Source organism: Myotis myotis, unplaced genomic scaffold (assembly GCF_014108235.1).
Source record: "Myotis myotis isolate mMyoMyo1 unplaced genomic scaffold, mMyoMyo1.p scaffold_m19_p_17, whole genome shotgun sequence".
NCBI classification, from domain to species: Eukaryota; Metazoa; Chordata; class Mammalia; order Chiroptera; family Vespertilionidae; genus Myotis; species Myotis myotis.
In genome coordinates, this window is record NW_023416321.1 from 37,114,637 (window position 1) to 37,129,768 (window position 15,132).

General features: G+C 47.4%; 1 pseudogene; it reads right to left on the minus strand.

Moving 5' to 3' along the window:
* Window positions 1-3,602: 3,602 nt before the first annotated feature.
* LOC118671519 lies at window positions 3,603-13,941 on the minus strand (annotated as a pseudogene).
* Between the last annotated feature and the right edge of the window lie 1,191 nt (window positions 13,942-15,132).

The window sequence follows — 15,132 nt, forward strand, 5'->3', positions numbered from 1 at the left end:
GCTCCGAGGGCATTGGAAACTAAAGAGAAAATAAACAAATGGGACTACATCAAAATAAAAAACTTCTGCACAGCAAAAGAAACCATCAACAAAACAACAAGAAAACCCACTGCATGGGAGAACATATTTGCTAATGTTATCACTGATAAGGGTTTAATCTCCAACATTTATAGGGAACTCATACAACTTAAAAGGAAGATAGACAATCCAATCAAAAAATGGGCAAAGGACTTAAATAGACACTTTTCAAAAGAGGACATTCAGAAAGCCAAGAGACATATGAAAACATGCTCAAAGTCACTAATCATCCGAGAGATGCAAATCAAAACAACAATGAGGTACCATCTCACAACCATCAGAATGGCTATCATCCACAAATCAATAAACAACAGTACTGGAGAGGATGTGGAGAAAAGGGAACACTCGTGCACTGCTGGTGGGAATGCAGACTGGTGCAGCCACTATGGAAGACACTATGGAGTTTCCTCAAAAAACTAAAAATGGAACTCCCATTTGACCTGTGATCCCACTTCTAAGAATATATCCCAAGAAACCAGAAACACCAATCAGAAAGGATATATGCACACATGTTCATAGCAGCACAATTCACCATAGCTAAGGTCTGGAAACAGCCTAAGTGCCCATCAGTAGATGCATGGATTAGAAAACTGTGGTACATCTACACGATGGAATACTATGCTGCTGTAAAAAAGAAGGAACTCTTACCATTTGCAACGGCATGGATGGAACTGGAGAGCATTATGTTAAGTGAAATAAGCCAGTCAATGAAGGAAAAATACCACATGATCTCACTCATTCATGGATAATAGAGACCATTATAAACTTTTGAACAGTAATAGATACAGAGGCAGAGCTGCCTCAAACATATTGTCAAACTGCAGCGGGAAGGCCGGGGAGGGTTGGGGGGCAGGAGGGAGGGGGGTAAGAGACCAACCAAAGGACTTGTATGCATGCATATAAGCATAACCAATGGATACAAGACACTGGGAGATAGGGGAGGCCGGCGGAATGTCAAGGGGGAAAACAAAAAAGGAGACATATGTAATACTCTTTGTAACACTTTAAGCAATAAAACAAAATTTAAAAAAATTTGAAGGGCTTGAAATCAAAGGGCAACAGATATTAGAATCTGATTCAATAAACCAAGTAAAATTAGGCTTTTATTTTTTTGTTGTTGTTAATGCTAACACAAAATTCAAATCTTGCGTGAATTTTGGGACACCCTTTATATGTTTGTGTGTGTGTGTGTATATATATATTAGAGGCCCGGTACATGAAATTTGTGCCGGTGTGTGTGTGTGGGGGGGTGTCCCCCTCAGCTCAGCCTGTATCCTCTCACAATCTGGAACCACAGGCTCCTAACTGCTCATCTGTGTGCCTGCCTGATCGCCCCTAACTGCCTCCCCACCTGCCTGATCACCCCAAACCCCCTCTGCTGCTGGCCTGGTCGCCCCTAACTGCCCCTCCACTGGCCTGGTCACCCCTTATGGACCCCCTGCCGGCCTGGTCATCCCCAACTGCCCCCCTCTGCTGGCCTGGTCACCCTTCACTATCCCCCCTGCCAGCCTGGTCGCTGCATGCAGTCTGCTGTTTGGTCTTTTGGTCGTCCCTCACTGCCCGCCCCCTGCCAGCCTGGTGGCCCCATGCAGCCTGCTGTTCAGTCATTTGGTCATTCCTCACTAACCCCCCTGCCAGCATGGTTGCCCCATGGAGCCTGCTGTTCGGTCTGGTCGTTATGTGTGAGGGCGTCCTGGACAGTTTGCTTTTTCCTTTATTATTAGTATAGATGTATGTATAAATTTTATTTACAGGTGTTTCAATGTTTACAAAAGAATATGTGATTGGTAATAGTAGACATAGAATATTTATAAAGAAATTGTATTTCTTTCTCTTTACATTTGAACTTCTTTATTTAAATATACAGTCTTGAGATAACACATTCCTATAGTTGAAGAAGGGGTCTTGACACCTCCTAAACCTTCATGCAGTCTCTGGTTATTGTAATAAAAAATATTATAAGACTATGTGTGATTATCTTTGGTAAACTCTGACTCAATGATGGGACAGCAATGACAGAGCCATTACTGAATACTCTGTGCCTAAAGGGAGGAGTTTAACAAATTTATTAGTTATGTATGTTATTTTCTGTCACAACATTTTTATTACATTGAAATAATAAATTTATTGAATGAAACTCCAAGAGGAAACAAGAGCAAAAGTACTAAAAAGAACTCATGCAAACACACACACACGCGCGCACACACACACACACACATAACTCATGTAGAATAAAATAATTTGGTAATGGATACACAATATAGAAGATGTAAATTATGACAACAATGGGGGAGTAAAAGGGTAGAATTTTTACATGTGATTGAAATTGTTATGAGTTTGAAATAGACTGTAATAATTATAAGATAGTTAATGTACATCTCATGGCACACACAAAGACAAACCTCTAGCAGATACACAAACAAGAGAGAAAGGAATCATAGCATACCCCTATAGAAACTCATCAAATCACACACAGCAAGAGAGGAAGAAAGAATAAAAGAAGTACATAACAGATACAAAAACAATGGATACTTCCTTCCCTATCAATAATTATTTTGAATAAAAAGCATTACCTTCTCTAATCACAAGACAGAGTGGCTGAATGGATAAAAAACAAAGCACAATAAAAACCAAGATCTGGCTATATGCTGCCTACAAGAGACTCTCTTTGGCTTTAAAAACACACTTAGGCTAAGGGAAAAGGATGGAAACATATTCAATGCAAATGGAAACCAAAGAGAGCAGGATTAGCTATTATTATGTCAGACAATGAAGCTTGAGCTTCTGACCATCACTGACAGGGCCTGGGGCAGGAGGAGGGAGAGTGGCACAGAGGGAAGGGAAGAGAAAAGGGGACATGGAAATGGGGTGGGGTCCTCAGAAAGCAGCAGCAGGGTGGAGGGAGAGATCACTGGGTCTGGGTTCCAGCTCTGGGTGTTTCCAAGTGCTGTGTGAGCGTGGATTTGGGTGCTGGGATGAAAAGAGAAAGAGGCAAGGGTGTAGCTGAGATTTCCAGCCCAGGTGACTCCATATGTGAAGGCTGAAATCAGAGAAGTCAGGAGAGGGGACTGGCTTGAGCTGAGGAATAGGCCTACCCTCCTCTTGGGGTTCACCTGGGGAACAGAGTCCTCCTTGGAACTTTCTGGACCACCCAGACCCCAGGGAACTTCAGAGTTATTATGACCCAAGCTGTGCCTGGCCAAGGACCATGTCACACATGGCACCTGCTTGGGTAAGATTCACTGCCTGGCCTGCCTGGGTCTCAGTTTACCCATCTATCAAATCAGAGGGGGTGTAACCTCAACACTGGAATGTTCCTGAAAGATGATTTCTAGGCCTACTGACCCCACCACCCACTCTGGCTTCTCCATCCTTCTTATGGTGTTTTATTGGCCAAGGTCTTTATCCAGGTCTAGGCTCACCTGGCTGGGAACTCACTTGCTGCCTTGCAGCCCCACTTGGGGCCTCAGGATAGCTCAGCAAGCCTCACATTTCCAGCTCTGTCCATATGTCAGGCAAGTGTCTCAAATATTCTCTATGTCTTGGAGGATCCAGGACTCAGGGTCAAAGAATTTTAGCAGCTTGGTGGAGTTTTGCTTGGGTGGAATTGGGGAGTAGAGGAATGGGGGCAATTGCACTGTAGGAAGGAGGTTGATGCTTGCTAGTAGGATGGGCAGGAGCTGGCATTGAATCTGGGGTCTTCAATGGAGAAGAACTGTGCTGGCATGAGCAGAGCAAGGACCATAGGCCAGGTACAGAAGGTCACCAGGGTGGCCCAGCAATGGGAAAAACTTGGAAAACAAGGACCTAATCCCCAGGGTAATCTTTTTTCCCCTAGCATATCACTTGTCATGGGGTGTGGACCCCCTGACCTTTCATACCTCTAGCCATGCTGTTCAGACCCCCTGATCTTTCCTCCCAAGAAATAACATCTGGGTGTCAGTTGCATTTCAGCTCCAGGCCCAGAAAGGCAGCAAAACCATCTGCATTGACTAATGACCCTTTGCCCTGGCACCAACCAATCAGTGGAGACCACAAAGGACCCACTTGGAAAGCTGATAAATATTCTATTGAGAGTCTCCTCTGGGATCTCCCCTAAGATCTCCACTCCTAAAAGTTTTTAGAACGAAGAACCCAGTGTGCTCTCCCTCTTGGGAGCATGCCCATGCCTTTCCACACCCCTCCCCTCCCCCCATTATCATTACCTTTACCTTCCTCACTCCCAACCTCCAAGGGCCCTTCCTTTGCTTCTGGAACTTGTTTTCTGAATCCTTTTCTTCTACTATCTATTTCTGATGCCTCTGTGATTTTCTAAGTAAAAGTTCTCTTATAGTTTGAGTTTTGGCTCTGAATTCTTTCCTAGTCAGAACTCAAGTACCAAGGTTTCTGAAAAGAGGTCTGGTCTGACCCCACTGGTCTAATACCTGATGCTGTTCTCACCATCATAGTCAACAGCACCAGAAAGCAAGAGACCGGTCTTAACTAGGAGAGGTCAGGAGAAACCAGTGAACCCACTGCAGCCTGCCTCACCCTCTTTTTTTTTTTTTTTTTATTATTAGTTAAGGTATTACAAATGTGTCCTCATCCCCCCCATTAACCCCCAACCTCCCCCCCACACACACTCATGCTCCCATCCCCCTGTTGTCCATGTCCATTGGTATGCCTCACCCTCTTATTGGAGAATGGTGCCCTGACACTGCTGGGCAAATGTCCTGATCTAGCTCTAGGAACTTTGTATCTCTGCCCTGGTTTGGTTCTGCCTCTGCCTCCCCATATATGTCATGACTCCTCTCTGTGCCTCAAGTCCCCTCACATGAGGCTGAGAGCCTCTGCCACCCACAGCTGTCAGTAGTAATAACATCCACAGGGGCAGCAACAATAACAACAGAACAGTTCATTGAGCACTTACTAGGAAGGGGACCCTGGTAGGTGTCTAACATGGATTACCTCTTTACCCTCCTACAGTCCAGGGGGCAGGCTCCTACCCTCTCATTTTACAGATGGAGAGAAGATGCAGAGAGCAGTGAGGCGACTTGCCCAATGTGGCCATGCCAGGAGTAGAACCTGCTTCTTGCCAACTCCTTTCTGTGGTTATAGCACAAGACCAGGCAAGTGGCCTCTTGGGAGGTGGGTGTGAAACCCACACTCTTTCTGCTAGTGCTTTCTGAGAGTTTCTCTGGCCCTTGGAGTGCCCTACTTTCTCTGGCCTTCTGTGTGCTCCCTCCCAGGTGCTGTGAGGACCCATGGGTTGCTGGGAATGCACTAGGAACTCTTCTCCACAAGCCTTTTAGCTGAAGTCTAGTTTGAGCCTGGATACCCCCTTTGACCGGGCAGTCCCCAGAAGAAGGTCTGATGGGGTTCAGTGGGTTGTGGGTGGGAAGGAGATCTACAGCAGGTAGACGGTATGTTGTCTACTCACCTGACTTCATAGCTGGCTCTTTCTGGGCTCGAGCACACAGCTCGCTCAGGCCCATCTGCTCCCAGGACTGCAGGGCCAGATCCCAGGCTTGTTGCTCCCCGTATTGAGCGACCAGGCATGAGACCACCTCCTCTGGTTGTGCTGGGGTCGCCCCAGGAGAGTGCTGGCAGAGATCCTTATCAGGCAGCTGCAGCAGGAACTCCCTCAGCTGCTCCTTGCTTATACCCTCTAACATCTGGGCCAGCCGCTGCTCGACTCCATGGGCCATCTCTGCTGCAATGGGCGTGTCTGCTGCACTGGCCATGTTTGCTGCACTTGTTATCTCAGTCCCAGCTCCGAAGGCCTCAGGGATGTTCACTGGGGAGGAGGTGGGAGGGGAGGGCATTAGGCAGGTAGAGAATAGCAGTCATTCTTGTCCCCTACCATATCCCAATACCAGACTCCCACTGGGGTCATTACTGCTTCCCTGGCAAATTCCTCTTCAGCACTATGAACCCATTTTTGAAATCCTCTTGGTTTCTTCCAATAAATGATGTTGGGAGAAGGGAGGTGAAGGGAAGAGGCAGGAAAAGTGATAAAATGAGGAGCCCAGAGAAGGCAGAGAGACATTTACAAAAGTCAGGGTACTGAGATGATGGAGTGGGGGCAGTCAGAAGAGTGAAGTGGTGGGAATGGGAGGATGGGATCTTCAGGACACTCACTGTTCTGTGCTCTTCAGTCTTCCCTCCTGTGAGACCCGGAGCTCTGGAGCCACCTTGAGCTTTAATGCTGACAGGAGATGGGGTGAGGGGAGAGGCAAAGTACAGGGTGGGTTTTTAGATCCCAGGGTGGAGCTCAGAGCTGCTCCACCCAGGTCTCTTCAGAATTCTCCTGGCCCTAGGCAACCAAAGGGGAAGAATAGCCACACCCAGCCAGAGCCTGAACAGAGGGTATAGCCAGGGGAGGGGTGGGGCCAGGACAGGCCTGCAGAGCTTGTACTACTTAGAGCCAGACATCCACAGGTCACATCTACAGTCAGGCCATGGGCATGAGTTCTGGTAGGGCATGTGCTAGTGCATGAGACAGGACAGTAAGCCCGGACAGGTGGAACAGGGAAACTGAGCAGATATCTGAACAAACTGGCAGAGCAACTTACAGCAGACACAGGAGGTCACCTCCCTAGAGATAACACCTAGTTCTCAGTTGTATTTCAGCTCCAGGCCCAGAAAAATAGCAAACTAGGTGGGTGACACCAGGACCAGCTGCAATGACCCCCTGCCCTGGCACTGGCCAATCAGTAGAGACCAGGACCCTGAAAGAGCCCACCTAGAAAACTGATGAATACTCTGCTAAAACCCTCCTCGAGGAGTCCCACCTGCAAGAGAGAAAAAACACTCTCAAGACAAAGGACCCAGCATGTGCTCTCCCTCTGGGGAACACACCCATGTCTCTCCCTTCTCTCTCTTCTTCCCCCACAGGCACACACCTCCTAAAATCTAAGGGACCCCACAAGACTTGCAACCAGGGGAGTCATGGGCAGCAGCAGCTCATCCCAGGCTAACCCCCTGAACCTGTCTACTTTTGTCAGACTTCCCAGTGAGCTTAAGCAGCCCTGCCTTAGCTCATTTCTTTCCTATAACATTTTTAGAAAACCAAAGCAGCCCAGCATGGGTCTCCCTGTGGCCTCTTCTATGCTAAGCCCTTCCTTGTTTTACTGTTCCCAGCTATGATAAACACACCCGCATAGTCACTTGGTCTTGTGTTGTCAGGACAATACATACTGGCCTTCTTTATGCCAACCTGCTCAGGGCCAGGTCCCCTGTCCAATAACATCTGGTGCCCCAGAGGGGACCTTGTTTCCTGAGGTTACGGAGCCCAGCTGGCTCACTTGCTCTGACTAGGATTGTCTCATCATGGTATAGAGTGGCAGGATTCCAGAGGAGCCCACCCAGAACCACCTCGCAGACTCAGACCCATCCTAGGTATTAGCTGGGGCCCTCTGGGCCCTACATGCTCCTCATTTTGCATTGGGTGAGCTCCTTTGGAATTCTGGACTTACCCATCTTCTACCCCCAACCCCTATTTTAAGGTAAGAGGCTCACTTTCTTTGATGTGTTTTTAAAAAATCCTTGTGGTAGAGCTAAAGGTTAAGGGTTGAGAGAACCCAGGCTAAGGCAGGACACATGGAGAAAAATGAATGGCTGTTTTTTAAATCCCAGCCTCAGCCCTCCTTAATACTTCTGCAGATATACAATAAACAGGAAGCCTTTATTTGCAAGTATTTATAGAAATGGGAAAAATGTAATTAGAAGTGATCAACTTTAAAACACTAAAATGTAGCTCTTTTGATGCCTAAGTCAAATTTTGCTTGCAAAATTAGGAAAAGCTGGCTCTAAAACAGAATGAATGGAAAGCTTACCTTAATTCCAATCTAGAAGCTCCTAGAAAAAGCATAGGTAAATCACACTCACAGTAGAAAAGCAGAAAAACCAGTCTGAAGTAGAGGGAAAACAATTGCATGCATTCATTGTGTTATTGGTGCCTGCAGGTAGTGTGTGGGTTCTTGATTTCACGTAGGAAAGATTTCACAATATGAGTCCAGATGATTTTGAGACTATGTTTATTAAAAGTGGGAACAGTAACCGGACAATCAATGGGTCCATGCTGCCTGTAACTACTTGAGCTAATTAAGCAGAGACCAGGTTGAATCATATGCGATTTTATTCCAGTACTGCCAGCAGCTGGGAGAGTAGCAGGTCATCCACAAAAATCTGCTCTCCACCCCACCATAAGCCAGCTGCTTATATTAGGTAGAAGGACAAACATTACATAGGGAAGCAGACAAAAAGGGCAAATGGGCAGTATACAGATATACAAAAGGGCTGGGGTCTTCAAAGGACTAGTGATATGCAAAGACTGGGGGTCCTCAAAGGGCTGGCAGCTCTGGTTTCTGGCTTTGGTTTCTGCTTTCCATGAGAATAAGCAGCTCCCTGATGAGGAGAATGGGCTGCATTGCCAGTTGAATTCCCAGGTCCCACAAGCAATTGCCAGTCAGGTTAGAATGTGCCTTCTTTAATCCAAATAAAACAATCATAGTTAACAGAGCATGATTAATATTTCTTACAATTATAGTTGGTCCCCAATATTTTATTTCTGCCCTTATCAGAAGAAGAAACAAAAGAGAGCCTAGGTGAGGCTGCTTTGGCTCACTGAGACATAGAAGTCACAGTGACAGAAGTGAGCTCACTGGAAAGTCAGAGAAAAAGGGGGCGTTGGAGCCGGGTTCAGGAAGTAAGCCCGAGATGAACTGCTGCTGCCCACTGCTTTCCTGGTTGTAGATCTTGTGGGGTGCCTTAGTATTTAGGAGACAGAGAGCAGATATATGAGCTGTGGGTGTGCTCTCGCACTGCCGGGGTCCAACCCCAGCGGGTCCAGGGGTCCCCAAAGGCGTAGACGGAGTCGGCGAAGAAGGAAGGACACGGAGACAGTGTTCAGTTGATCAGCAGCCTAGCCAGGATCTCCAGCCGGGATCTCCAGCCAAGTTCTGGTCTGGATCTCCAGTGAAGTTCTGCTTAGGATCTCCTGCCAGGGTCTGTGTCCATGTTCTCTTGCTAGGTTCTCCAGCCAGGTTCTCCAGGTTCTCCAGCCAGGTTCAGTCACCAGGTTCTAGTCAGGTTCTCTTGCCCATTTCTGTAGTCAGGTTCAGTCCAGGATCTTTTGCCATGTTCTCTCCAGCGAAGTTCTTTTGTCTCTAGTTCTGTGTGTTCTGTCTTCTTACTTCTGTATTTATACCAGTTGATTCCAATCCTATCAATCTCTATTTCAAAGGTTAGGGCGTTTCTTATCTCCATTCCAGGGAGTAAAGATTATGTAGCTTAAGCATGATTGTTCGTAGTTAAAGTGATTAATTACCCACCTGGCACTTAGTTGAGAGGTTTTATTCCCTCCCTAACTTCAGGGGAAAATCCCTACCTGGGGAAACAACCTTTCTCAGAGAGGAGACCTTGGTTAAAACACACAGTGCCAAGGTGAGCAAACATATTAAGAACAGTATGCCATATATGCCAGGTCCTTTGAAACAGCAAGGATGGACCGGCTCCCGGCATCGCACCAGCATGCCCTAGGTAGAGTATGTTTATTAAAGCTGGGGACAATGAAATGAAGAAAGTGCTTAGGATAGAAGAAGCAACAGAAGAAAGTCAGAGAAATGGGGGCCCTGGAGACATGTTCAGGGGATAAGCCTGGGACGAGCTGCCACTGCCCACTGCTCTCCTGATTGCAAGTCTCATGAGGACCCTTAGAGAAAAAGAGCAGAGATGGAAGGTGCAGGCATGCTCTAGCAAGAGCGCACCATGGGTTCTTTGTCTTGAGGTTTCTTATGTTTCTTTGGCAGGACAGAATCCTAGGGGAGGTCAAAGGGGAGGGTTTTAACAAAATATTCATTAACTTTTCAGGTGTGTCCTTCAATGTGTTGATTCATTAAAACATAGATAAGAAGGGTCAGGGGTTATTTTCTGGTTTCTTTTCTTTCTTTTTTTTTTTTGGTAAGGGATTATAAATGTGTTAGGTCACCTGAATACCAGATGGGCTGATCCCCAAAATGGTGCCAGCACCCAAAGATGGGAGTCAGAGGTTTTTAAAGGACAATGGCAGGCTGTTTCTGGGTGAAGAATTCTCTGGGCATGTTGGGATTCTGGGAAACTCCAGAGGGCAGAGATAATGGTTTTAGCAAGTGAAATGTGGCTTAAGCAAGTGGAATGTCCATTGTGAAGTGGCCTAAAGGTCAGTTCCCAGGGGAGGGGAAATTGATTAATATATTTGATCAGATTTAACATTCCAGCCTTTTTGTTTTATGGAACAGGGACGAGGTCATATCTTCCATAGTTACTTCCTGCTGAGAGGGGGCATCGAGATCACAGGGGTTGGACTTTGATTGTAGTCAGCTGGAACATTGTATAGATAACTCCTGTTTGAAGCGAGGGGTTGTGGCAGTATGATTTCCCTAGGAGACCGGTTGGTGAAGGCTCAAAAGCAGTCCTCTTGAGTGATTTGGTAAAAGCTGGTTCTGAGGCTGCTACAGTGTCACTTGTTTGGTTTTGCTGCTATTCTGGGCCTGGAGCTGAAATACAATTGAGGCCTAGATGTTATCTGCCACCCCAATCATTAACCGAGGCTTTGTCCTGGTGATGTAAGTCTGTGGGGCCTTGTCAGAGCCTGGGCAGGTTCAGTCTTCTGTGGCCAGTCCCAGGAGGTCTGGGAGCTCCAAACCGGATCCAGATGGCAACAGCCTTGCTGGACTAGCTGAGGTCTGACCTAGAGAAGATCGGCTGGTGTGGGATGGAGGGTCATCAATGGAGGTGAGATTCCTGATCGTGTGTCCTCCTTGCCTGGTTCAGGAGGGCTCATAAGGGAGAGAGGCCTCATCGAGGCTGCAATCGAGTCACCTGAGTAGGATTCAGAGGCAATCCCAGGTAGAGCTGCCACTGCCACTGCTCTCCGAGTAGCAAACTCAGGGTGATCAAAGTCGGGGCGATGGCTCCCCATTCCTGGGGAACTCCCTCGGGTTTCAGCACTAATTGTTAGGGTCACCAAAGGAGAGATGCATGAGGCCAAAGTGGTAAGGGATTATAAATTTACTAGAGGCCTGGTGCAGGAAATTTGTGCATGGGAGTGTGTGTCCCTCAGTCCAGCTTGTACCCTCTTGCAATCCGGGACCTTTTGGGGGATGTTGGACTTCCAGATTAGGCCTGATCCCACAGATCAGGATATCCATCTCGCAATCCAGGACCGCTGGCTCCTAATTGCTCTGCCTGCCTGCCTGATCGCCCCTAAAACTCAAGCTTCTTTTTTTTAAAATTTTTAATATTTATATTCTTCTGTATTTTTTATTTTAAAAGTCAAGCTTCTTGAGAACATGAGGCATTTAACATTATTCCATATTCCTTACAGAGAGCTAAGAATGGTAAACACAGCAAATACTTAATACTTATGGGCTTCTATATAAACACTTTCCAACCAGGAATGTTTTAATAGGCAGTATCCAAAAACTTGAACTGGAAAACCTAAAAGTAGAGTGCTCAGATTTCAGGGATCAGGTGCTATCAGCAGGATTTCTATCCCAATTAAACTCTAATTCTTAGCTTTCAACAGTCTGGACAAACTGCCCTTCACTGTCTCCAGTTTCTTATTCGTCACTATCCCATGTTCCTTTTTTTTTTTGAGTTTAATGTTTTATATCCACATAAATATCAACATACCATACAAAACCCATCTGCCAGCCTAGCTGGGCAGGCAGGAGGGGGGTCCATGGGAGCATAGAAAACCAGGGTCCTTGTCCCAAAAGAGGAGAAAATGGGTTTACAGTCAAAGAAGCAAAATCAGAACTCAACATGATCAAGGTGAAACCTTGAAACTGCATGAAGTGGAGGTGCTGTGGGCAGCGGTGCATCTCGGCTGGCCCAGCAGTACCTGCAGCAGCCTCGGTTCCTGGGAAGCCTGGGGTCAGAGAGGGCTGAGCTCTTGAGGTTATTTTTTAATAATTTTGCTTTTGGGGGATGGAAGGCTTCTGGGCACCAGCTCCATGTGGGGATCACCGGTGGAGGTTTCACCTCAGGAGGGGAAGTTGGGTCTGTGGAGCTGTCCCGCCCCCACCCCGGCATGCCACAGCTGAGGTTCTTAGAAGTGGCCCAGGGAGTTCCTTACTGCCTTCTTCCTGCCCTGACCCCAGGTCTATGGCTTAAAAATCAGAGCACCAGGCTGAGGCTGAGTACCTGAGGGGCCTTTGTAAACATGGCAGGTACAGGCATGGGGAGCTTGGGGAACTGTAGGAACTGGTAGGGGCAGCCAGAGCCAGGGGAGGGCAGTGCCCATGGGGAAAGGGGGCATGGGGTGGAGGAGGTATGCTCCTCTAACAGAGATTTAGAGGTACAGAGACTAAGAGAGACAGCAAGGACAGAGATGGGGATAGAAGGAGTGACAGGAAGATTGGCTGGTGTGGGATGAAGGGTCATCAGAGACTCAGAGAAAGCAAGAGAGAGATTGAGACAGAGAAAGAAAGATTCACAAAGAAGAGAGACAGACAGAAAGATGGAGTCCTGCTTTGTATGAGCCAGTGGTCTGCGGGGAGGGGGGGGGGGGGAGCTGGGACTTGCTCCGGATGTGCCAGTGTGCCAGTAAGTGCATCACTGTGTTGCACGAGGGAGGTGTGCTGGTAATACAGCCCCAGCTCCTTCAGAGACTTGTCCAGGTTGTAGTGTAGGGCTCCGCAAAACCCAAGCCAGTGGCCGTGCGGTAGATGACAGAGGGCTTGGTATCACCGTCCACCACCACAGAGCAGGCACAGCAGCCCCGCTGGCTGCTCTCATGGATGGGGAAGGTACCATCCCGCCTGCCCTTCAGCATTTCCTCAGCCTGCATGGGGTTGATCTTGCCCACATACCAGCTTCGTTCCCCATGGTGGGGAGGTCATCCTCATCCTCCACCAGTGCATACCGATCTTCAGTCTCAGTTTTGATTCCCAAATACTCATTGATTTTCTCCTGCCGGGCGCCTTTCTGGGGGAGCCATACCAGGTACTGGTCTCGGATCTTGCACAGCTGCATGCGATCCGGCTTCAGTTTGTTCAAGTGCTTACCGATCTTCCGGTTGTCCGAGGCCTGTGTCCGCAGCTCCTGTTCCAGCTTCGTGTGGCTCTCCTGGATCTCAGTGATGCGAGACTTGAGCTGTTCTGAGTTCAGCAGGGTCCTCTGGATCTCTTTTTCATTCTCCTCAAAACCGGAAGCGCTCCAGATACTCCTGGCTGCACTTCTCTTGAGTCTGCCCTGCTCGTCGAAGATCTTGATGGTTTCATTGAAGGCTTCTATTGCGTGCGCTTCACCTGCAGCTCCTGGGAGGTGCGTGTGTACTCCCCATAGAGCTGGTCTAACTCCCGGCTCTTGTCCTCCGCTTCAAACCAAGGTAACAAACAATTTCTGACCAGAAGTCACGTCCAAATACTGCGAGACTGAGGACTATAGGGCTGACTATGTACACGCGCAATAACAGGCTCCCGTAGCCGCAAGCACCCAGGCGGCCTCCACAATCCCACAATCCAATGGTCGCACACTTCCGGTTTCTCTAGCTCCTCAAATGGTGTTTCTTTCAGTGGAGTTGCAAGTCCAGAGCCTCCAGTTGAAGAGGATTTTTCTGTTCTTTGAGGTTGATAGCTGTTCACTATTTGGAATCAGTGAAGTTTCGGGAGCACCGCTGCTGCCATGAGCATGCCGGTCCCAAGTGAACTCATGAAACAACCGCCCATTCAGGCCACAGCTGGCGCCGTCCTGGTTCGCAATGAGAAAGGTGCTGTGCTGAGCCGTTTCCAATCAGATCTTTCTCTTCCTTCCCTAGCACACTCCCAACCTACTCGGGCCGACCTCCCCACCCTGCAGACCCTTAAGACCTTCCCCTCCATTTCGACTTTTCCCCATCACACTGGCACCCTATCGCATTGCCTAGGGGCGCCCTATCCGCTCCCTGGGGGGCGGGGCCAGCTGGTTCTGGTCTTGACGCCTGGCCTTTAGGATTAGGTCATCTGGATACCAGATGGGCTGAGCCCCCAGATGGCTCCAGCAATCAAAGACAGGAGTCAGAGTTTTTTTCTGGTTTGTTTAATTTTTAAAGGATGTCATCAAGAACATCATTGAAGAGGGACCAGGACTGAGGCTGTTCTATCCTGAGAAGGTCTGGAGTGTGTAAACCATTTCTTCTGGAGTTAGAGAAGATACTTGTTTAGAGAAGATGAAATCTTATGATACATTAGCTGGGTGTGAAGCTCAAATTGGCCTTGTTTAATTGTTTTGTTTTATTTTCCCTTATTCCACTTGTGGAGGAATTTCCCTAGCCTCTTACTATCCTGCCACACTTGGAATAGAACAGAATTAAGGAATCTGCCCTCATAAAGATTTTCCTGACTTTCTCTGGGACCTTGATGGGTTTTGCAAAGGAATTTAACTGCTAGAGAATATGGTTCTGGCTATTCTGATCTATTCCAATTAATATACCTACTGGTTTCTGGGAGCAAAGCAATAGAATTGCCAAATAGAGTCTGCTGGGAAACTACTATAGAGAAGTCTGTCTTTATTAAGGAAATCCAGGTCACCGTAAGAAAGCTTATAGGAAATGGAAATAGAATTTAGAAAGAGAAAAGAAGCAAAAGTTAGCATAGAGTTTCTCTGAGGGCATTTCCCCTTCTCTTCACTAATACTTTGGAAGAGTTTGGAATTATCATAAAAGGGGAAGCCACTAAGACCCTCGTAGATACTTATTTGTTTAAACCACACTTAACTAAGTTGCCTCCTCCCTCAAAATAAAGCTTCTACACAAATGGCAGGGCTATCTAATCAGTGTCTGTTTTTTAATCAGAACCAGTTTCCTATCCAAGTAGGGAACGTTATGGGACAATATGTATTTTTACTAATTAAATCTGCTTGATTCACCTGATAGGGTGATATTTTCTTGAAATCAGTGAAGCCCACATATCCTTTCCTCCCCCCTCCCCCAGAAGGGTGATATGTATTTAGAAGTATGTACCCAGATGGGAAAAATAATTCAAAAGTGGGTGAATGACTGCCCTGGCCAGGTGGCCCAGTTGGGTAGAACATCATCCCAATATGCCAAAG